The following is a 24,556-nucleotide window of genomic DNA, read 5'->3' on the forward strand; positions in this document are numbered from 1 at the left end:
GCCCCCATCCTCAGCAAGGCCACAACAGTGACCCACAGCTAGAGTGTCTAGGCCAAGCTGTTTTGAAGGAGCATTTCAAACATTTTCTTTCTGCTTCCCTTGGCAAGGTCTGACTGGGAAAACAAAATCCCCCAAATTGAAAATTTGCTGCTGAGAAACCAATACTAGTCTGTTTGGGGACTTTGATTTGAATATATTATTATTATTCTCTTCTGATCTCTGAATTATTTCAGTTCAGTCTTTGTCCTCCAGATGTGTTTCCAGGTATTGAGTTGTGGGGAAAGAGGCCAAGTCATGATGTCTCTTCCCCCCTTTCATAGTTTCTGGCAACTTGATAGGAAGTTCCTTTGCTATGATGTGAGTTAAGCAGTGTCCATTGTCTCCATGCTATCTTGGAGAAGTCTGCATTGTATACAGTTCCTGGGACAGTCCTTGGGAGTGTGGATACCTTTAATGGGCTAGCAGCGAGTCTGGCTCCTCCATTGTTGCACCTGAAAGGCTGGTGGTGGGCATTTCCCAACCGCATAACATATTTCAGTAATGCACACAGAGCAAAACTTCATAACTTCCCAGACAATACTAGCACATGGAATGCAAGAAGACATTAATGTTCAAGACTTTTGAAATGCTACCTCACAAGGCAGACTTTGTACAAACCATATAATAATTATATAACAGTGGTGAATATGGGGCTTCAGGGTGTTGCTTTGAGCATAGCGTGCCACACCTGGGCTTACATTGCAATGGAGATGTACCCTTAGAGTACATCTCTCCTGGGATCAAGATTGCAGCATGGCTGGCCTGGGTCATCTGACATGGGCTCATGGAGCTAAAGCTGTGGGGTTAAAAACTGGTGCAGATATTTGTGTTCATGCTGAAGCCTGGGTTCAGAAACCCTCACCCCTCGTGGGGTCTCAGAGGTTGGGCTCAAGTCCATATGTCTGCACTGTAATTTTATAGTCTTGCAGCCCAAGCCCCATAAGCCTGAGTCAGCTGACCTTGGCTTTGAGACAGGTGCCTTGGGTGTTTTAATTGCAGCGTAGACATAATGTTAGGATACATCTACAGTGCAATGAAACACCCACACCTGGCCCGTGTCACATTAATCAGGGCCATGTGGCTTGGGCTGTAAAGTTGCAGTGTACGTGTCTCGGCTCAGGCTCAGTACCCTGCTCTAGGAGCCCAGAAGGTTGGGAGAGAGTTTAGCAAGTGGAAATGGTAAAACCACAGTGAAGTATTACCCTGGACTTGATGGCAGTTCTCCATTGATCTGTCTGCTTTGGGGCAGTGACAAAAATACAGCCTGCTGCTTTCGTTATTTCATAGGGTGGTTTAGGATTTTCATTCTCATACACGGTGCAATAAGCAGAGCTCAAACTTCTGCATAAACCAAATGAGCCACCCACAGCTTCTGGCAGCCACAATGAAGCATTTGGTGTGATAGCTCAGACCTGCCCTTGTCCCAGAGGGAGGGGGCCATCTGCAAGGGGACTGGACCACTGACCTATCAGCTCTTGCCACCTAAAGTTTCAGTAACTCTATTATCAGTGCCTGTGAGTGTTATTTAAACCATAAGAAAAATCACACTGGGCTAGACCAATAGTCCATCTAGCTCTGAATCTTGTTTTCTGACAGTAGCCAATGCCAGGTGCCCCAAAAGCATCTCAACAAGGCACCACTAGGAGTTGAACCCAAGATCTCTTGTTTATGAAACAGGGGCTTTAGCCAGCTAAGCCATGGTGCCCACAGCTGCTGAAGGGATCGTGTCTGCCCACATCTGACTCTCTGACAATCTCCATCTGGGCCTGACAAGCATTGCTTGTGTTTGGATTCTGTAAAGCAGAGGAGCAGGTGAAGTTTTGCTCCCAATGTCTGTGTGTGATTCTTTGGACAGGTCTACGCTACAAAATTAGGTCGGTGTAACTACATTACTCAGGGGTGTAAAAAATTTACCTCCCTAAGCAATGCAAATATATCAACCTAACCCCGGTGTAGATAGCGCTGTGTCAACAGGAGGGCTTTGCCCACCAACATAGCTTGGGGAGGTGCTGGGTTAGTGAAGACGCAAAGAATAGGTGGCCCGCGACTCTTGTAGTTGGGGAGGCTGGGCGCAAGCGCTGAAAGCTCCCTAGAAGTGGGGGGGGGGCATTGGTGCCCAGACCATGGTGCTGCCCCCCCACTCCACCCCCTTCACTCATTCTCCTCCCTCTGAGGCCCCACCTGTGCTCTCCCGTTTGGCCACTTCCCATCCCCACTCTTCCTTTTTGGCTGAGGCCTGCTGGTCTGCCTTTCACTCGCTCCTCTCCTCCCCCAAGGCCTCCTCGCCTGCTGCTCGTGCCTCTCCACCCCCTACCCTAAGATCTGCCCACCACCCACACCTCTCTCTCCCTCCCCTGAGACCCACCCTGCCCACTTCTCGCACCTCTCTACCCCCTCCCCTGAGACCCACGCTGCCCACTGCCCCACCTCTCTGCCCCCTCCCCAGAGACCCACCCAACCTGCCGCTTGCAACTCTCTGACCCCTCCCCTGACCTGCCCACCACCAACACCTCTCTGACCCCTCCCCTGAGACCCGCCCAGCACTGCCCAGCCCACCTCTTTCTTCATGCTGCTGTTATTATTCCATGAAACTTCAAGGATGGAATAAAAAGCTGAGTTTACTCCGGGGAGAGGAAAGAAAGGAGCCACCAACCCCCTGGCAAAGCTCAGTGCCCCAGAGAAAACCTGCCCCCTGCTAATCACTGATGTGCTGGCGATATGATGGGAAAGGGACTGTCTGAATTATCAGGGCAGGAAATGGACAACAATCTACATCAACGTCATTAACCAAAAATACACTCTCGTCATGCTCCAGCCAGAAGGGAAATGAGCAGGAATTCTTGCAGTTCAGCCATGGACACACTTACACAATGGCACAGCAGTGAGTGTGCTGTGGAAGCTGGTCTGAGGAAACAATTTGAATTGATCACTCAGGCCTGGTCTACACTATGACTTTAATTCGGATTTAGCAGCGTTAAATCGAATTAACCCTGCACCCGTCCACACAACGGAGCCATTTATTTCGAAATAAAGGGCTCTTAAAATCGATTTCTGTACTCCACCCCGACGAGCGGAGTAGCGCCAAAATCGATTTTGTCATTTCGAATTAGGGTTAGTGTGGCCGCAATTCAATGGTATTGGCCTCCGGGAGCTGTCTCAGAGTGCACCATTGAGACCGCTCTGGACAGCAATCTGAACTCGCATGCACTGGCCAGGTAGACAGGAAAAGCCCCAGGAAAATTTGAATTTCATTTCCTGTTTGCCCAGCGTGGCGAGCACAGGTGACCACAGATAGCTCAGCTCATCAGCACAGGTAACCATGCAGGCTGATAATCGAAAAAGAGCACCAGCATGGACCGTACGGGAGGTACTGGATCTGATCGCTATATGGGGAGAGGATTCAGTGCTAGCAGAACTTCGTTCGAAAAGACGAAATGCCAAAACTTTTGAAAAAATCTCCAAGGGCATGATGGAGAGAGGCCACAATAGGGACTCAGATCAGTGCCGCCTGAAAGTCAAGGAGCTCAGACAAGCCTATCAAAAAACAAAGGAGGCAAACGGTCGCTCCGGGTCAGAGTCGCGGACATGCCGCTTCTACGCCGAGCTGCATGCAATTCTAGGGGGGGGCCGCCACCACTACCCCACCTGTGACCGTGGATTCCGGGTCGGGGATAGTCTCATCACCTACACCTGAGGATTCTGCGGATGGGGAAGAGGAGGAGGAGGAGGAGGAGGAGGAGCTTGCAGAGAGCACCCAGCACTCCGTTCTCCCCAACAGCCAGGATCTTTTTCTCAGCCTGACTGAAGTACCCTCCCAAGCCTCCCAAGCCAGTAGCCAAGACCCTGACCCCATGGAAGGGACCTCAGGTGAGTTTACCTTTTAAAATATAAAACATGGTTTAAAAGCAAGCGTTTTTTAATGATTAATTTGCCCTGAGGACTTGGGATGCATTCGCGGCCAGTACAGCTACTGGAAAAGTCTGTTAACGTGTCTGGGGATGGAGCGGAAATCCTCCAGGGACATCTCCATGAAGCTCTCCTGGAGGTACTCCAAAAGCCTTGCCACAAGGTTTCTGGGCAGTGCAGCCTTATTCCGTCCTCCATGGTAGGACACTTGACCACGCCATGCTTGCAGCAAGTAATCTGGTATCATTGCCTGACAAAGCCTGGCAGCGTATGGTCCCGGTGTTTGCTGGCATTCAAGCAACATCCGTTCTTTATCTTGCTGTGTAATCCTCAGGAGAGTGATATCGCTCATGGTAACCTGGTTGAAATACGGGAACTTAATTAAGGGGACAGAGGTGGCCGTTCCTACTGGGCTGTTTGCCTGTGGCTGAAAAGAAATCCTTCCCTGCAGTTAGCCAAGCACAGGGGGGTGAATTGGCCCTGAGCTTTTCGCGTTTGGCTAGCAGGGATCTTCCCTGTTACCAGCCACGCGGTCGGGGGAGGGGTACATTGATCATCCCAGGGAATTCATGGCGGGAGGGGGGGCGGGGGGGTTAGTTTGGTTTCTGCAGGGATCTTCCCTGATACCTGCCACGTGGTGGGGGGAGGGATAAAGCGATCATCCCAGAGAATTGGATGGGGGGGGGGGTTAGTTTGTTTTCTGCTGCTGAAGGTTAACAGGAAAACCGCAGCAGTCAACAGGCTTTGCTTGGTATGTGGGAAAGGAGGGCGCAGAAGCCAGAAGACAGTGGCTTACCATGGCTGCCTGCAAGCTGAATTCTGTTGCCCGGACCTGCGTCTGTGATCTCTAACACCAAAGCCACAGGCACTCAATATTAAGATGGAAAATGCGACCTTGTACTGAAATCACATGTGCTATGTAATGTGAATAGTGTTTTTCACCATGAAAGAGTATAAGCATTGTTCTGTAAAATGTATCATTTTAAAAACTTCTCTCCTTTTTTTCAACCCTCCCTCCAGCAGCTGCAAATTTTTCAAACCTCCCTCCTCCGTCCCGAAGGCTATCTCAGATAAGGCGGCGTAGAAAGAGGACGCGAGACGACATGTTCACAGAAATAATGGAATCCACCCGCAATGAAAGAGCTCATTTGAATGAGTGGAAGGACACTGTATCTAAATTTAGGAAAGATGCCAGTGAACGTGAGGTCTTGAGGGACGCTCGAGATGAGAGGTGGCAGGCTGCAACGCTGGGGCTGCTGCGTGAGCAAACGGACATGCTCCGGCGTCTGGTGGAGCTTCAGGAACGGCAGCAGGATGACAGAGTGCCGCTGCAGCCGCTGTATAATCTCCCTCCCCCCTCACCATGTTCCATATCCCCATCACCCAGACGTGTAAGAACGCGGGGGGGGGGAGGCTCCGTGCACCCTCCCACTCCACCCCAGAGGACAGCCCAAACAAAAGGCTGTCATTATATTGAATTTGTTCAGTGGCCTTTTACTTCCCTCCTATCCTCCTCCCAAACCTCACCCAGATTACCTTCTTGGTTCTCTCCCTATGTTTATAATCACTTAATAAAGAATACATGATTTTTAAATGATAGTGACTTTATTTCCTTTGAAAGAAAGCTGGGGAACGGGGAGGGTGGGTTGCTTACAGAGAATGAATGAGTCAATAAAGGGGGCTGGTTTTCATGAAGGGAGAAACAAACAGAAATTTCACACTGTAGCCTGGCCAGTCATGAAACTGGTTTTCAAAGCTTCTCTGATGCACAGCGCTTCCTGGTGTGCTCTTCTAATCGCCCTGGTGTCTGGCTGCGCGTAATCAGCAGCCAGGCGATTTGCCTCAGCCTCCCACCCTGCCATAAAGGTCTCCCCCTTACTTTCACAGAGATTGTGGAGCACACAGCAAGCAGAAATACCAATGGGGAGATTTCTTTGGCTGAGGTCAGAGCGAGTCAGTAGCGATCGCCAGTGACCTTTTAAACGGCCAAATGCACATTCTACCACCATTCTGCACTTGCTCAGCCTGTAGTTAAACAGCTCCTGACTCCTGTCCAGGCTGCCTGTGTATGGCTTCATGAGCCATGGCATTAAGGGGTAGGCTGGGTCGCCAAGAATAACTATTGGCATTTCAACATCCCCAACTGTCATTTTCTGGTCCGGGAAGTAAGTCCCTTGCTGCAGCCCTTTAAACAGAGTAGTGTTCCTGAAGACGCAAGCATCATGAACCCTTCCCGGCCAGCCTGCGTTGTTGTTGGTGAAACGTCCCTTGTGATCCACAAGTGCTTGCAGCACCATTGAAAAGTACCCCTTGCGGTTTATGTACTGGGTACCCTGGTGCTCCGGTGCCAAGATAGGGATGTGGGTTCCATCTATCGCCCCACCACAGTTAGGGAATCCCATTGCAGCAAAGCCATCCACTATGACCTGCACATCTCCCAGAGTCACTAGCTTTTGTAGCAGCACCTCAGTGATTGCTTTGGCTACTTGCATCACAGCAGCCCCCACAGTAGATTTGCCCACTCCAAATTGATTCCCGACTGACCGGTAGCTGTCTGGCGTTGCAAGCTTCCACAGGGCTATTGCCACTCGCTTCTCAACTGTGAGGGCTGCTCTCATCTTGGTATTCTGGCGCTTCAGGGCAGGGGAAAGCAAGTCACAAAGTTCCATGAAAGTGCCCTTACGCATGCGAAAGTTCCGCAGCCACTGGGAATCGTCCCACACCTGCAACACTATGCGGTCCCACCAGTCTGTGCTTGTTTCCCGGGCCCAGAATCGGCGTTCCATGCCTATAACCTGCCCCATTAACAGCATGATCTCCAAAGCACCGGGTCCTGCGGTTCGATAGAATTCCATGTCTATATCCTCATCACTCTCGTCGCCGCGCTGCTGTAGCCTGCTCCTCGCCACCTGGTTTTCCAGGTTCTTGTTCAGCATAAACTGCACAATAAGGCGTGAGGTATTTACAATGTTCATGACTGCTGTCTTGAGCTGAGCGGGCTCCATGCTTGCCGTGGTATGGCGTCTGTACTGTTCACCCAGGAAAAAGGCGCGAAACGGTTGTCTGCCGTTGCTTCCTGGAGAGGGGGGAGGATATACCCAGAACCACCCGTGACAATGTTTTTGGCCCCATCAGGCATTGGGATCTCAACCCAGAATTCCAATGGGCGGAGGAGACTGCGGGAACTATGGGATAGCTATGGGATAGCTACCCACAGTGCAACGCTCCAGAAATCGACGCTAGCCCCGGTACATGGACGCACACCGCCGAATTAATGTGCTTAGTGTGGCCGCATACAATCGAATTTATACAATCTGTTTCCCAAATTCGAATTATATAAATTCGGATTAATCCCGTAGTGTAGACATACCCTCAGTGAGAACAGAACTAGAGTGTAGTGAGCCACATGAATAAAACAAGTAGTTGTGACTAAGTGGTTAAAGCGATGGACTAGAAATCCATTGGGGGTCTCCCTGTACAGGTTCAAATCCTGCCAACTATGATGGAAGTTGTGGTTCTTCAGTTTCAATAAAACTGGGTCTTATCTCACTCTCAGGCTATGTCTACACCACAGAGTTATGCTGCTTTAGTTAAAGTGTTTTAATTAAATGGCTATTGCATGTCCACACTATGCCCCTTGTGTCACCAGAGCGCATCCACGCTAGCAGCTCTTGGATTGCCACAGAAAGCAGTGCACTGTGGGTAGCTATCCCACTGTGCAACTGTTCGCAGAGTGTTTTGGGAAAGGTTTGTAATACCTCATGGGCCAGTACAGCATCACATGATGCAGGTTTCTCTATCCCATTGTTCCATGGGCATCCTACTAGATTGCCAGCTGCTTTTCAACTGCAATGTGCGTGGCGGGGTAGAGACTGTTTGTGTGTGGGGAGAGACAGTATGTGTGTTGGGAAAGAGTGAGTGTTTCGGCACACTGTCTCTAAGTTCAGACAGCTGCTGGAAGCAATCAGTCCTGAGGCAGGGGGAGGTGGACAACCCCGACATCAGCCCCCACTTCCCTCACTGGCTCAGTTCAGCACAGCAGTCTCTGTCACATATACACACACGCACACACACACACACACAGCTGCCTGCTTAGCTCTGTGTCAGGGGTGCTGGAACGGGGGTTTAGAGGGCCATGGCCCCCCCACTCTTTACCGGCTGTTAGGACTAATGATGGAGGGGGGGAAGGGTGGAGTCTTGGGGGGAAGAGGCATTCTGTGAGTGTGGCCTCAGGGGGAGAGGTGGTGTGAGTGTGGGTCCTTGGGGAAGGGGTGTCATGGAAGCACCACAGTTCAGACAATGGTGCCCTCCCCCCCAACTGTAAGAAAGCTTCCGCTGCCCCTGCTCTGTGTTCGTAGAGCGGGAGAGAGCAGCATGGTAGTGATTTGCTTCCTGGGGCTCCGGCAGTGGGGCTCGGGAGGCAATTTAAAGGGCCCGGGGCTCGGGCCACTGCAGGGAGCCCTGGGCCCTTTAAATCACCAGCCTGGGGAAGCTGGTCCAGTCCAGCACAGTGTACCAGCTCTTGCCGGTATGCCATACTGGAATGTACTGGCTTATTTTCACCTCTGGAAGGTCCTCACATGGATCAATAACTGGTTAAAAGATAGGAAACAAAGGGTAGGAATAAATGGTCAGTTTTCAGGATGGAAACAGGTAAATAGTGCTGTCTGTACTGGGATCAGTACTATTCAACATATTCATAAACGATCTGCTAAAAAGTGAGGTGACAAAATTTGCAGATGATCCAAAACTACTGAGGATAGTTAAGTCCAAAGCAGACTGTGAGGAGTTAAAAAGAGATTTCACAAAACTGTGTGAAAGGGCAACAAAATGGCAGAGGAAATTCAATGTTGATAAATGCAAAGTGATGTAATTTGGAAAACATAATCCCAACTATACATATAAAATGATGGGATGTAAAACAGCTGTTGCAACTCAAGTGAGAGATCTTGGAGTCACTGTGGATAGTTCTCTGAAAACATCCACTCAATGTGCAGTGGCAGTCAAAAAACAAACAGAATGTTGGGAATCATTAAGAAAGGGATAGATAATAAGACAGAAAGTCTTATTGCCACTATATAAATCCATGGTATGCCCACATCTTGAATGCTGCATGCAGATATGGTCTCCCCATCTTAAAAAAGATGTATTGGGATTGGAAAAGGTTCAGAAAAGGGGTATGGAGTGTCTGCCATATGAGGCGAGAATAATAAGACTGGGACTTTTCAGCTTGGAAAAGAGATGACTAAGGGGGATATGATAGAGGTCTAGAAAATCATGACTGGTGTGGAGAAAGTAAATAAGGAAGTGTTACTTATTCCTTCTCATAACACAAGAACTAGGGGTCACCAAATGAAATTAATAGGCAGCACGTTTAAAACAAACAAAAGGAAGTATTTTTTCACACAATGCACAGTCAACCGGTGGAACTTCTTGCCAGAGGAAGTTGTGAAGGCCAAGACTATAACAGGATTCAAAAAATTAGCTAAATCAATTCATGGACGATAGGCTATGAGCCAGGATGGATAGGGACAGTGTCCCTAGCCTCTGTTTGCCAGGAGATGGGAATGGGTGACAGGGGATAGATCACTTGATGATTACTTGTTCTGTTCATTCCTTCTGAAGCACCTGGCTTTGGCCACTATGGGAAGACAGGATACTGGGCTAGATGGACCCAGTCTGACCCAGTCTGGCCGTTCTTATGTCCTTATGCTCCTTTCATATAGATGTCTGGGATTCTGCCTCACAATGTGTCCCTGAGGTCTCAGCCAAAATGCCCCAGCCAGGCAAACACTCTGGGCTCCTGAAGCCTCTGCCACCCATTAGTGCCCTATGGCTCATCCCTAACCCTTGATGCTGCTCCTTTCCATAGAATGTGGAGCATTATGGGGATGCAGATCTGAGGCTTTGAGAGATACAAATTGTTTGAGAAATCAGAGTGTTGTAAACCATGCAGCCACCCCCTAAATCAGGGACCTGTTCCAGCCCTAAATCTGGGCTACCAGAATCCCTTCCACAGAGCAAGTTGCCACAGATTACAGCCTGAAAATAGGCATGTGAAACTAACTCCTGTTCTCCCTGACAGGGTCTGCCTTAAAACAAATGGCACCCCAGGCAAGACGCGTCTTCGGTGCCTGCCCCCCATATGTTAAACTTTTGAATATCTTATTTTTCATTGCATTTGTAGCTCATTTCATGATTTTGATGCACAATTTGAATGCATGATTTTCTCTGTCATATAAAAGATGATACAGGTTTACAGATCCTAGCATGCAAATGTATTTATTCATGCCATATGTAAGCAAATAAAACAAATTAATTTCCTCTAAGCATATAGAAACTTTTTAATTTTAACAGTAACTGAAATGTACTAATATCTAGAAATCAAACTGTCACCAAACACAGGGTGGACCAGTATTAAATAGTGTTACAGTAAGAGACAGCGTTAGAATGTTAACCATAGTCCTTTAGTTCAAAGGTTGTTTTTCTCGCCTTTGCCCTCATGAAGTGAAGCGCAGCATTAGGGAGATGCAAAGCTTGACCAATGGCATTTTCAAGTGCTAAAATAGCAAGCGATGTTGGTCTCTCATTGGCCATCATCGATTGAAGATATGGTTTAATGAGCCGGAACTTCAAGGTGAGAGTGGCTCTGTCCACCACCTTCTGTTGCGCTGCTGGGCTCCCAGTCCCTGGTGGCCAATATGTGAAGCTGGGAGAAGAAAGTGAGGTGGCAAGTGACGGCAGGACTTTTGCCACCAGGGTCTAGCTGCCCAACTTCCTCCTCATACCACTGGGCCCTTGTAACCTTCAGGTAACCCAGGAACTAAGGCAGGAATAGGGCGAGGAAGCAAGTAAAGCTGAGCAAGGAAAGCAAAAGTTAATCTTGCCTTCATGGGCCGCTCACAATGATGTCCTTTTTCTGTGCCACAGCTGACAACAACATTCCAGACAGAAAAACAGTAGGCCAAAAAGTAGCCAAGCAGCTGCTGAAGTAGTTCAGTTGGGTGAGTGCTAGACTGAAGATCTACAGGTACCTGGCTCAATCCCAGGCTTTGGTATGCTTCTTTTATCCCCCTTTGTGCAGGGGTGGGATGTTTTCTGACAGTGCAGCAGTGCCTTTAACTGCCACGAGTCCCTCATTTCAGGCTATGCAGCAGGAAAAGACAGCATGGGCTTCTGCACCAAGTTGGCCCACCTGACTTTTCATTCTTCTCTTGCTCTTTGTCAGAAAGGGGAAGAAAAAGCAGCTCTCCTTCAAGCAAGAATCACAAGGGCGACATAAGGATAACTTCCTGAACACTGGATCCAGTCCTCTGCTCTACCAGCTGACCTATCGAAGAGCTGCCACCACTTTCTCTAGGTTTTTGCCCATTGGTGAGTGCCACGGCAAGTGCCAGTGAAGTGGATGGAATTTGAAGGGAGGGGCAGAACACTGTAAGAGGGTTTCTGTAGTGTAGTGGTTATCACGTTTGCCTAACAGGAAGACACTCCTCCTTCTGCTATTGGCCCATCCCTGGGATAACTCCAACCCCCACATGACAGAAGGTGGTGACATCAGCGGAGAAAGCACTTTGGCATCAGTCTGGAGAACCTAGAGGAGTTAGGCGTGTCATCTTTTGGAGGCTTGTGGCTTGGACTCCTCTGACCTTGGAGTTGGCCTATAGAGGCCGTCACTTCCTGCTGGCTTCCTTTGCGTGACTTGCAAAAGGAGGAAGTAAGACAGGAATGGGGCCATAGAGGAAAGTCAAGCTGAGGAAGTCAGGGAAGGAGCTGTGCAACAAAGTGGGGATAGTAGAGCACCACCATTTGTTCTGCCAAAGCCTGGGGAGGTGTGTTTGGCTTCTGGGAGGTAGAATCCTGTGCCTGCCTCTTGGCATCCCAGAGATGGCTATTTGCAGCCCAGGAGAAGAAGAGGGGTTCTGGGTGGAAGGAAGACAAGGAAAGCTGAGTCCTAGTGTGTGTAAGCAGGGGAATGGTCCTGCTATTGTGGGGAACTTTCCTGGCTTCTGCACTACCCTGGTGAAGTGGGCTAGCAAAAGGATCTGAGTCCTCGCTCCCACTCCCTTTACCCAGAGGCCTCCCTGCCCTCAAGGACTCCCCTTGCACTCTCCTGTCTGGCAGAGGCCTTGTAACCCCAACAACAATACCAGATTTATAATGGTGCCAGTGGTGCCATGGCGCTGGGCCGACAGTCGAAAGGGGCCCCGGCGTGCTCTCCTCTGCCCCCCCCCGCCTGTGGGGTCAGAGCTTGATGCTGCGGGCTGCTGCGGCTCCGTGGCAGCCTCTGCCGGCAGCCTGGCTCCTGCCCCGCCCCTTTCCCCAGCGTGCTATGTACGTCTTGCTGGGGGGAGGAGGGAGCCGCAGCATGCTGCTCCGAGTCTGGGGGGGAGGAGGAGAAGAAGAAGAAGAGGCGGGAGGAGGCCTCTCCCCCGCCTCTTTCCTCAGCATGCTACGTTCCTACCCCCCCCCCCCCGCTTGTCAGTTGGATCAGGCTTGCAGGCAGGAGGGGGGCAAGGAGGAGCGAGCCGCAGCACACCACTCTGGGGAGGAGGAGAAGACAAGCCGGGGTGAGGCCTAGGGGAAGGGGCTGGAATTGGGGCATACCCCCTCCAGCCCACTGCATGAGCACCCCCCGACCCTAGCCCCCTGCCCACCCTAACCCCTGCACCCCCCCAGCCCCCTGAGCCCCTGCCCTGACCCTGCACTCCCCTCACACCTCCTCAGCACCCCCACACACAGATTGTCTGTGGTGCCTGGGAGCAGGGGGAGCAGTGACAGCAGGACTTGTCAGTGCTGGCTGCCACGCCCCCTGCCAGTGCGAATGCCCAGAAACTACCTCCCTGCACTCCAGGGAGGGGGCGCAGCCCAGTTTTGGGGGAACGGGGCAGTTGTGGGGCAACTGCAGGTGCGATGGGGGAGCTGGCGGTGACTCCGTGTGGGGGGTGTAGGAGAAGCAGGGTGTTAAGGTGGCGGTTGGTGTGGCAGGGGGCAGAGGGAGGGAGGGAGGGGAGAGTCTGGGTTGAAGGTGGGGGTTGGCTCAGTGTGTGTGTAGAAGGGGGGTAGTAGAAGAGAGGGAGGTGACCACCCTGGGGTGAAAGTGTGTAGGGAGTGGGCAGTAGTAGGGAGATTGAGGAGAGCCTTTGTTAGGGGGTTAGTTGTGTGGGATGGGGACAGTAGGAGGGATGGGAGGAGAGCCCAGGTGTGAAGATTGGGGTAGGAACTTGAGGCTGGATTGTGTTGGCCTTTGTGGTAAAGTGTGTGTGTTTCAGTGGCCCTTTCTCCCTGCAAAAGATGGGCACCAGCAATTTTCCTCCCCACACCCCACCCCAAAGTTTTGTAAACATTATTGTACCAAAGTAGAAAATGCAGCTTTCAAAAAATGTATTTAAGCAACATAACTTTGGGTGGAGGAGGTGGTGGTGGTGGTGGGGAGTTGCAGGTGCGACACCACTGACTGCTGCAGCCGGGCTTAATATGGCTCATAAGTGTGCTAATTAAGCACTTGTGTTCAGGGCCCTAAGCAGGCCCTGAGTGTTTAAAGAAAAAAGACAAAACTAACAACCCCCCTCCCACACAAACCAAATTCACTGTTCTGAGTACATTGATGTTAGCCCAGTTTGTTCTCTATGGGCTGAGTGGAGGTCGCAGTTTGGCTTATAGATTCATAGATTCTAGGACTGGAAGGGACCTCAAGAGGTCATCGAGTCCAGTCCCCTGCCTGCATGGCAGGACCAAATACTGTCTAGACCATCCCTGATAGACTTTTATCTAACCTACTCTTAAATATCTCCAGAGATGGAGATTCCACAACCTCCCTAGGCAATTTATTCCAGTGTTTAACCAACCTGACAGTTAGGAACTTTTTCCTAATGTCCAACCTAGACCTCCCTTGCTGCAGTTTAAGCCCATTGCTTCTTGTTCTATCCTTAGAGGCTAAGGTGAACAAGTTTTCTCCCTCCTCCTTATGACACCCTTTTAGATACCTGAAAACTGCTATCATGTCCCCTCTCAGTCTTCTCTTTTCCAAACTAAACAAACCCAATTCTTTCAGCCTTCCTTCATAGGTCATGTTCTCAAGACCTTTAATCATTCTTGTTGCTCTTCTCTGGACCCTCTCCAATTTCTCCACATCTTTCTTGAAATGCGGTGCCCAGAACTGGACACAATACTCCAGCTAAGGCCTAACCAGAGCAGAGTAGAGCGGAAGAATGACTTCTCGTGTCTTGCTCACAGCAAACCTGTTAATACATCCCAGAATCATGTTTGCTTTTTTTGCAACAGCATCACACTGTTGACTCATATTTAGCTTGTGGTCCACTATAACCCCTAGATCCCTTTCTGCCGTACTCCTTCCTAGACAATCTCTTCCCATTCTGTATGTGTGAATCTGATTTTTCCTTCCTAAGTGGAGCACTTTGCATTTGTCTTTGTTAAACTTCATCCTGTTTAAGTCAGACCATTTCTCCAATTTGTCCAGATCATTTTGAATTATGATCCTGTCCTCCAAAGCAGTTACAATCCCTCCCAGTTTGGTATCATCCGCAAACTTAATAAGCGTACTTTCTATGCCAATATCTAAGTCATTAATGAAGATATTGAACAGAGCCGGTCCCAAAACAGACCCCTGCAGAACCCCACTTGTTATACCTTTCCAGCAGGATTGGGAACCATTAATAACAACTCTCTGAGTATGGTTATCCAGCCAGTTATGCACCCACCTTATAGTAGCCCCATCTAAATTGTATTTGCCTAGTTTATCGATAAGAATATCATGCGAGACCGTATCAAATGCCTTACTAAAGTCTAGGTATACCACATCCACAGCTTCTCCCTTATCCACAAGACTTGTTATCCTATCAAAGAAAGCTATCAGATTGGTTTGACACGATTTGTTCTTTACAAATCCATGCTGGCTATTCCCTATCACCTTACCACCTTCCAAGTGTTTGCAGATGATTTCCTTAATTACTTGCTCCATTATCTTCCCTGGCACAGAAGTTAAACTAACTGGTCTGTAGTTTCCTGGGTTGTTTTTATTTCCCTTTTTATAGATGGGCACTATATTTGCCCTTTTCCAGTCTTCTGGAATCTCTCCCATCTCCCATGATTTTCCAAAGATAATAGCTAGAGGCTCAGATACCTCCTCTATTAGCTCCTTGAGTATTCTAGGATGCATTTCATCAGGCCCTGGTGACTTGCAGGCATCTAACTTTTCTAAGTGATTTTTAACGTGTTCTTTTTTTATTTTATCTGCTAAACCTACCCCCTTCCCATTAGCATTCACTAGGTTAGGCATTCCTTCAGACTTCTCAGTGAAGACGGAAACAAAGAAGTCATTAAGCATCTCTGCCATTTCCAAGTTTCCTGTTACTGTTTCTCCCTCTTCACTAAGCAGTGGGCCTACCCTGTCTTTGGTCTTCCTCTTGCTTCTAATGTATTGATAAAAAGTCTTCTTGTTTCCCATTATTCCTGTAGCTAGTTTGAGCTCATTTTCTGCCTTTGCCTTTCTAATCTTGCCCCTGCATTCCTGTGTTGTTTGCCTATATTCATAGTTTGTAATCTGTCCTAGTTTCCATTTTTTATATGACTCCTTTTTATTTTTTAGATCATGCAAGATCTCGTGGTTAAGCCAAGGTGGTCTTTTGCCACATTTTCTATCTTTCCTAACCAGTGGAATAGCTTGCTTTTGGGCCCTTAATAGTGTCCCTTTGAAAAACTGCCAACTCTCCTCAGTTGTTTTTCCCCTCAGTCTTGATTCCCATGGGACCTTACGTATCAGCTCTCTGAGCTTACCAAAATCCGCCTTCCTGAAATCCATTGTCTCTATTTTGCTGTTCTCCCTTCTACCCTTCCTTAGAATTGCAATCTCTATGATTTCATGATCACTTTCACCCAAGCTGCCTTCTACTTTCAAATTCTCAATGAGTTCCTCCCTATTTGTTAAAATCAAGTCTAGAACAGCTTCCCCCCCCCCCCCAGTAGCTTTTTCAACCTTCTGAAATAAAAAGTTGTCTGCAATGCAGTCCAAGAATTTGTTGGATAGTCTGTGCCCCGACTATCAAATATCTTATTTTGTTTTTGAATAAATGTTTTCATCCCCATCCCGGCAATACCACATTTACTATGGCATCAATGGTGCTGTGATGCTAGGACCATATCTGGAAGGGGTTCATCACAACCACATGGGGGCCCACCAATATGTTTGGCGCCGGGCCCACAAAAAGTTAATCCGGCCCTGCCCAACAAGGCTGGGCCCAGGATTCCTGGGGGGCTCGACCCCCAACCCTGCTGTCGTCACCCAGGACAGGGGCTAGGGTGTCCCCACTCCGGGGTACTCTCTCTGCACTGGGCACCTCCCTGACCCACTGATCATTTCATACAATTTAAAGCAAATACAAGTTGTTTAATTAACAATTAATTTAAAAAAAGAATAAGGAAAAATGGGAAGGGTTAAAGGAAAACACATCACCCCACTTTGTGGCAGGGAACATCACAAACAGTGTCTCTGGAACATCAGGGCAGTTCACAGTCTGTTCCTTGTAGGTCCCAGGCCTCCTTCTCAGGCCCTGTGCTGCAGAGATGCTGTGGGTTGGACACTTGCTCTGGCGGTGGCCACATGCTCTCAGGCTCTAGGTGGCAGGATCGTTCTTCCCAGCATCACCCCCGCCCCGTCGGGTTTACGATCCCCCCCAAGTCTGGCCTGCAGAGCCTCTTGGCTGAGGTGTCTCCCTGTGCTGGGCCCACTGCCCAGGGTCCCCCTTCTCTCCCCCGCTGCTCACCGCACCCAGCTCCAGACTGCTCCAGCCCCAGCTCCACACTGCCTCAGCGCAGCTGCTGCTGCTGCTGCTCTGCCTTCAGCTCCCTGGGCTGCTTCTCTGGCTCTGGTTGCTACAGCTCTGCCCCCAGGACAGGTCTGCTCTGCAGGCTGCTTCTGTGACTCTGCTCCCAGCTCTGACCTGCTTCCTGGGCTGCTTGTCTGGCCCCTCTGGCTCTGGTTGCCGCAGCTGTCCTCCCAGGGCAGGTCTGCTCTCTCTGGGCTGTGGTCCGGCTTTTGGGCTGCAGCTCTGCTTCCAGCAGCTTAGCTCGGGCCCCTGCTCTCTCCTTAGCTTGGCCCAGGGGCGGCAGGTTATATGGGCTCGTGGTGCCCGAGCACCAGGAATATTCAAGGCTGGGGGCTGTGCTCCACCAATATTTGGAGCTGGGTTTCTTCCTTGGCCCTGCCTGGAGTGGGCCCCGGCCCCCGCAGGCCACCCCGGAGCTTCCCTGCCTGAAAGAAAAGAGCCCAGTGCCTCTCCCTTGCTTGCTTCTGCTTTGCCGCTGCTTCTGCCTAAGGGCTATCGCACAAGAGCAGCAGGAGGGGGGATGGGGGAGGAGGCACACACGTGTTTGGCAGCCCCCCTCCTCCCCCCCCGGCAACCAGCTGGAGGAGACGCCAAGGGTGGATCTCACTCACCTGAGCAGCTGCTGGGGCTTCCGTGAGTGTTTGACCCTGTAATCCACCCCCCCTCCCGCAGCCCCCACTCCTGCCCAACGCTGGGCAAGGGGCAGCCCCATCCCCCCACCCCTCGTGAGGGGCAGCAGGCTGCAGCAGGGGAGGAAGGAAGCCACATGTGATGGCAGTCCCCTTCCCCCTCCCCCAGCACCCACCCACCCACCACAGGGGAGATGGGGGAGGGGGGCTTCCTAGACCTGAGCAGCTGGGGCTTGGGTGAATTTTGTGATACCCCCACCGCCACCACCCTGCAATCCCCACTCCTGCCCCACGCTGGGCAAGGGGCAGACCCATCCCCAGTGAGGCTATGGTGAGGGGCAGGGGAGGCCACACATGCAGGGCCAGCGCTTCCACTAGGCGGTCGCCTAGGGTGGCAGGATTTGGGGGGGGCGGCATTTTGCCATCCTCGGCAGAAATTCGGCGGCGGGGGGTCCTTCTGCTCCGGGACCCGCCGCTAAAGTGCCCCGAAGACACAGAGCAGAAGGACCCCGGCTGCCGAATGCTCAGAGGAGGAGCACTGCCACCTAGGGCGGCAAAAACCCTGGCACCGCTCCTGCACCTTCCAACCCTGATCTTCTATGATTCTATGATTCTATGGCAACCCCCCCCCCCCCCGCTACCCACCATAGGGGAGGTGAATGGGCTTTCTGGACCTGAGAGAGGCCCTAGGAGCATGTGCAGTGACCATGGTGCAGAGTGAGTGTGCTGTGGGGGGTCCCTCCCCCGGAGCTTGCTGCTGCCAGTGTGTGGGGGGGTCCTCTCTGGCCCTAGCCCTGGGGCAGCCTGTTTGCACCCCAAGTTTCTTATCCCCAGCCCTGCCCCACCCCACCCCAGAGCCTGCGCCCCCAGCACCCCAATCCTGAGCACCCTCCTGCACTGTGAACCCCTCATCCCCAGCCCCACCCCAGTGCCCTCACCTGAGGGGAAAAACACATAACTTAAAGTTGGTGGTCAGTTTGGAGTATCATTGTGTTTAGCACAATACTTGATTATTTTACATCCTTTAAAGTATATAACTAGTCGTATACAGGTGTTACGAGGTTGGAATGTTCTTAATGTTTTCTCTGAATACTGTGTGGGTGCCTCAGTTTCCCCTATGCAGTTCTTAAGGATCTAGATGGTAGGATAAGGGGGTGTGATTGTTGTAGAGCCCTAGAGGGCCAGTGTGATGGTGTCTGCACAGAGAATGGCCGAAACCCTACCTCCGGGCAACTGATGGCCTGGGCCGCTCTCCTGCAAGGTGCCAACTGAAGGTGTTGGAGAACAAAGAGAACAAGTGGCCTCCTAATGCCTGGAAAAGAGACGAAGGCCAGAGGAGGGAATGTCAGTGCCTGGGCGGACTTCCGGGAAGCGCATGGTGTGGAAGGGGATGCTGTGATGCTCTGGAACCACTCCTTCAAAGCCAGTCAGGACTCTGGGGGAGCCTCCTCTCTCTGAGCATACTGTCTCCAGGGCAAGAAGCTTACACCTTCCTGGGTCTGACCTCGGAGCATTCAGCATGCCCTTCCACACCGTGCGCTTTCTGCAGCGAGTCCGCCCAGGCGGGTCTTGGGGCAGCTAGAGGGCCCTGCACTTCAACTCTGCAGTCAGATGTGACTCTCAGCCAGCCGGGAAAACAGAAGGTTTATTAGACGACAGGAACACAGTCTAAAACAGAGCTTGTAGGTACAGAAAACAGGACCCCTCAGTCAGGTCCATCTTGTGGGGTGGGGAGCCCAGACTCAAGTTCTGGGCCTCTCCCCATTTCCCGAGCCAGCTCCAAACTGACACTCCCTCCTCTGGCCTTTGTGTCTCTTCCGGAAAAGGAGGCCACCTGATCTCTTTGTCCCCAACACCTTCAGTTGGCACCTTGCAGGGGAAACTGAGGCACCCACACAGTATTCAGAGAAAACATTAAGAACATTCCCACTTCATCACAACAGGTGCAACAAAATATAATACTGTATATTGAAGCAGGCAAGTGCTGCTTCTGACTTTCCACTTTTAATTGACCCTTGTAATCTTGTGGCGTTGACGTGTTGTAGCTTCATTTTATATCGGCTTACAGGGCGGGAGTGGGGGGACACCACCATTTTGGGCACCACCAAAAATTATACAAACCTGCCTCCTATGGCTTGGCCCTACTCTGTCTGACTCAGGCAATTCCAGCTCACACACAGAGGATGGGACCCCCCTGGCCTCCTGACTCCCTGATTAGCCTGCCCACCCTGTCAATCAGGCTGATCTGGAGCATTGGCCTCTCCCCATTGTTCCTGGGGACTGTCAGTCTCAGGCTCCTGATTTCCCATTGACCCTTCCCCTTTTAGTGCTGGGAGCTAGCCAACCAAAACACCCGCACTGAGTGTTAGTAAGGGGGCAACAGTCCCCTTACATGTGCATGCGCCAGCGCTCTTTTCTGGCCAAGCTGGGTGTGCAATAATGGGCTTCAGAGGCTCCCTGCCACTCATGGGGCAGCGAGAGCCACTTCTTCTTTGTGGCCGATCTGGGGGCATGATTGATGGCTTTGGAGGCAGGGGTTGGGCTGGGTGTGAGCAACTGGGATCCAGGAAGCCCCCACCTGCCCTTCCGAGTGAGGAACACGTGGAGGTGCGGTTGGCTGCTGGGAGGTAGAATCCTGTGCTTGCCCCTTGGCATCCCAGGGATGGCTACTGGAAACTCAGAAGAAGAAGCGGGGTTCTGGGTGGAAGGAAAAGTAGTAATGGTGAGTCCTAGTGGGCTACTTTCTGGCAAGATGGTTTTCCGTTTTAGGCTTGGGAGGAGCCTGCGAGCTGTGGGTGGAGTTGTTCCAGTGAGAACCACTGCTCTTGTCCTGCAGACCTGGGGGCACCAGTGACAGCTTGGGAGGGGGCAGGTGCTGGCTTGAGTGAATGGGATATAGGAAACCCCAGCCTGCCCCTCCGGGGCCAAGTCCACTGCTTGCCTCCTGGGTTGTGACATCCAGATTTAAATCTTCCTAGCATGTGCTGCGGCTCGTGTACTAAGCCTTCCTGGTTTGGCATGGTCATTGCTAAAGTAGCTCAGCTGGGAGTGCATTAGATTGAAGATCTGAAAGTTTCTGGTTTGATGCCAGGCTTTAGCACCCTCTTCACCCTGGGCACGTTGTGCTGGGCTTTCTTCTGGGTGTGCAGCTGTGCCTTGAACTCATGAGTTTTCCTAATTTCAGAGGCAACACTTGCAGAGGGTGGTGTGTGGGGTCATGTGCCCCACCTGGGTTAGCTATTGCCTGCTACATCATATGGTGCTGCCAGGCTCCCTCCCTGCACAGCTGCTGGAGGGGTAAGTGGAGAGGGGCTGCCTTTGCTGCTTCCTCTCCCTGCATTGTTCATACTTGGGAGGGGCTGTTGATCATAAGGGGGTGGGGCTGAACCCTGAAATTGTGCCCCCCCTGGCCTCTTTCAGGAGACACCAGTCATCTGTGCCTGGTTTCCAGCTCCTCAGCCAGAGGAAAAAGTGGTATTCTGCACCTGAGTGGCCAGCTCTTACTTTCTTTCTCATGAAGGGGAGGAAAAAAGAATCTCTTTTTCAAATCCAAGTCCTACCGTTGACCGAGGTGTGACTTTCTAAGTTCCTGCTACAGTGGAGGATTTAGAGTTAGTGGGGTACTGTATGCATAAAGTCCATGCAACAATCCCCTTTCATCCCAGCCCTGGTATGCCTCCAGTAGTCCCAGTCCCCTGGTAGCAGGGAAGGAAGTTTCCACCCATCCAGGGGATCCCAGCCTGGACTAAAGTCAGTTTCAGGCTTCTCCTCTCTCCCTTCTTGGAATCAAGTTCATGTTTTTACCATGAGTTAAAGCAGCCCAAACCCCCAGGGTCTGGATTAATGTCACAAGTTCCCAATGTCTCCATGAAAGACAATTTGTTAAATCCCAGATGAGTGGAGTTAAATCAGTTCTCAGCCTGAGTCCTTTGCTCTTAATCCTGAGGATATTGTCCCACCATGGAGCCATTTCCCACCTCTTTTTCATACAGACGCACAATTTTCTTTGCACAGACGCAGGAACAGCAAGATCTTTCCCTGTCCCTTGTGCAAAGCAGGGTGTCAAATTCCATGGAACCTTCCTCTTCTGCAATGGAAACAGTGGACAAGCAGGGGGCCCTGGGCACATCCAGCCCTGGCAGTGAGGTGTTCCCTCCCCTCTTTCTTTATGCTGTTGTTGTTATTTCATGGAATGTCTGGGATGGGAAAAAAGCTGAGTTCACTCCAGGTTGAGGTAAAAAAGGACCCTGAAAATCTCAGGGCCTCAGGGAAAACCCAACCCCTGCTACCGGGGTCACTGAGGTGCTGGGGATTTGAGCAGGAAAGGGACTGTGTGACTTGTCAAGGTGGGGAATGAATAACAATCTACAACTAGATCCACTTCATTAACCACCGACACAGGCTAATCCTGCTGCAGATAGAAGGGAAACTGGGAGCAATTCGTTGCTGTACAGCCTTGGAAACAGTGACCCAATTGCACCACAGTGAATGTGCTGGGGAAAGCTGGACTTTATAGGCAGGTGGAAATAGTGGATCCTAGAAATACCTGGAGTCCCCCCCACCGCTTCTGCCACCAGGGTCAGGTGTTGAGCTGCTCACAGCACCCCCCCACCACCATTACCTTCCAGCAGGAGATTGCAGCACCCCCCACACAATGCAGTATGAGGGCTAATTCTTATATCTCTGCACCCTCAGTCCAGGGCATGCCAGTCTCTCTCCCCCTCTGCTGTGTAGAATCTGGCCCTGCAAAGGGTCCCCAATGAACCACCAACCTCTAGGACAGCAGGTTTGGCCCTCAGAGAAGGAATTATGCAAGCTGGGGATGTAGCTCAGTGGTAGAGCACATGCTTTGCATGTATGAGGCCTGGGTTCAATCCCCAACATCTTCACGTTCTTTTTTTTCCACACTGCAGCTTTGCTCATGCCCAGCCGGGATGTGGCCCAGCAGTCTCCCTGCATGAGTTTCAATCCTGCTGAGTGAGGGGCAAGTGCCAAGTGCATGGAAGGTCTGTGGGGGTTTCAGTTCCTAAGTCACCTTGGTACGATTAAGATTCCCACCCGCTGTGCTGCTTGGGACAATGGGAGATGAGAAGGGCAAATTCTCCAACACTGGAAGGAAAGGTCCCATCTGCACAGACTGAGAGGCAAGGAAACAGAGGGGCAGTCAGTGCTCAGAGAGGAGAGAGGTCAGTGATTTAAACCCAACAGGGGACACTGTCTTTTTGAGGTGAGTGCAGCTTGCTTGGGATGGTGCTGACGATGGATAGAAAAAAGGCTGGAGTCAATGACAGATGAGACCATAGAAGGGGAAGGGGAATGGCAGCCCCACAGAAGGTCCTGGGTGCTCAGATGCCCCAGTTATTGCACCCTGGCCTGTCATAGAGACAGAAAAGCCACAGTGGGACCCAGCCCCCCTACAGTGATCCCATGGACAAGAATCTGGTTGGGAGTGGGGTGCAAGTTCCCTCTGAGCAAATGGGAGCTGAAATCCCTCCGTGTCCCGCAATTTAAGTAATGCAAGCTTCAAACCCTGCATGGGTGTGGGCTGAGGTGCATCAGCAGAAGGTTGGGCTGGACAGGGGCGGCAGGTTTGTATAATTTTTGGTGGTGCCCAGAATGGGACCAAGTCCTGCCCCACCCCACACACACCTGCCTAAGGCTCTGGGAGGGAGTTTGGGTGTGGGAGGGAGAGGGATTGGACTCCGAGAGAGAGTTTGGGTACAGGGTCTGGGCTCAGTCACGGGGTTGGGGTGCAGGAGGGATTGTGGGGGGCAGGCTCTTGGTGGGAGTTTGGGTGCAGGTGTGGGGGTCTGGGTTGGGGCAGGGGGTTGGGGATGCAGGAGAGGGTGAGGGGTGCAGCATTTACCTCGGGCATTTCCCGAAAGCAACCCGCACCCCCTCTGGCAGCAGCCCCTAAGTGGGAGGGCCGGGGGCATCTCTGCATCGCTGCCCGCAGACTCCACCCCCACAGCTCCCATTGCCACAGTTGGCAGAGTTGGCACTCAGGGCAGGGGCAGCGTGTGGAGACCCCTCCACCCCAGGGGCCGCAGGGACATGGCAGCCGCTTCCGGGAGTGGTGTGCCACATGGAGCGAGGGCGGTCAGGAAACCGCCTTAGCCCCCTTGTGCTGCTGTGGTGGTGGTGGGGGTCCCCGGGCCCTTTTAAATTGCCCAGGGGTGGAAGGCGGGACCAGGGGGGACACTCCCAAGGGCCTAACATTGCTTTGCACAATAAGTCTTGGAACAGGATAGTAATGAAATGGCAGCAGAACCTAAGGAATTAAAAGCCTCCGGGTTCTTGTGTGTGCCCTGACTCCAAACAGAAACTGTAATTTGACTCGCTTTGTGTCTGTGGCCGGTAAAATATCAGGACAAAGTCATTCCAGTGATTGTGACACTGGGTTTGAGGAGGCTTTGGTCTTATTAAAATGTAATTAGCATGTTACACTTGTGTTTTTAAAGGTGGCTTCCCCAAGCAATCCCGAGTTGTTCTTCCCACAGCTGGCTGATGGTGGGCAGCAGGGGATCTCCCCAATCTGGGGGAATCTCTCTGGGCCCCACTGTTAGTTCTCCAGCCTTTCTCCCCCTAACCACACACACCCCTCTCCGACCCATTATCAATGTTTTAGAGTGACCCCTCCCTTCCTCCCTTTATGGGATTCAGACTCTCTGTGACAGAGACTGACGGGGTCTCCTCTCTGCATGGCCCCAATGGGGAAGGAAAGAGACTGGGGGGCGGAGGGGAGAGAGAAGATGGGCAGAAGGAGTCAAAAGGGGCTAAACCAGAATGGAGGAGATTTTCTTCCTGGTAAAATGTACTGGAGTCTCATCGCTGAAAAGCCGCATCTTGAGATAGGTTTGAACCAGCAGCCTTTCAATTACCAGGCAAAGGTGTGAACCACAGAGAATGATAACTGCCTGCTTCCCAACTTCGTCTAAAAAGCACTTGCAGTGGTGCAACTGGTTAGTTCAAAGAGGAATACTGTGGGCGTTATGTATTCAAGCCTTACCTGGAACACTGGTTTCTATTACCTGTGTTGTTTCCCCAACTCGCTTTGCCTAATTCACATGGAAAGTGCCATACCAGGAAAAGGAGAGTAAGTTCTAAAATGTGGAAGTGGGTGCATAGCTTGGAAACATC

General features: G+C 51.3%; 2 non-coding genes across 2 annotated transcripts; both read left to right on the forward strand.

Moving 5' to 3' along the window:
• The first annotated feature begins 7,364 nt into the window (after positions 1-7,364).
• On the forward strand, positions 7,365-7,447 carry TRNAS-AGA (transfer RNA serine (anticodon AGA)). The gene has a single exon. It is a non-coding gene; the product is annotated as a tRNA-Ser (tRNA).
• A 14,787-nt stretch (positions 7,448-22,234) lies between these two features.
• On the forward strand, positions 22,235-22,305 carry TRNAA-UGC (transfer RNA alanine (anticodon UGC)). Its single transcript has one exon. It is a non-coding gene; the product is annotated as a tRNA-Ala (tRNA).
• The last annotated feature ends 2,251 nt before the right edge of the window (positions 22,306-24,556 follow it).

This window comes from Emys orbicularis, chromosome 15 (genome assembly GCF_028017835.1).
Source record: "Emys orbicularis isolate rEmyOrb1 chromosome 15, rEmyOrb1.hap1, whole genome shotgun sequence".
NCBI lineage: Eukaryota > Metazoa > Chordata > Testudines > Emydidae > Emys > Emys orbicularis.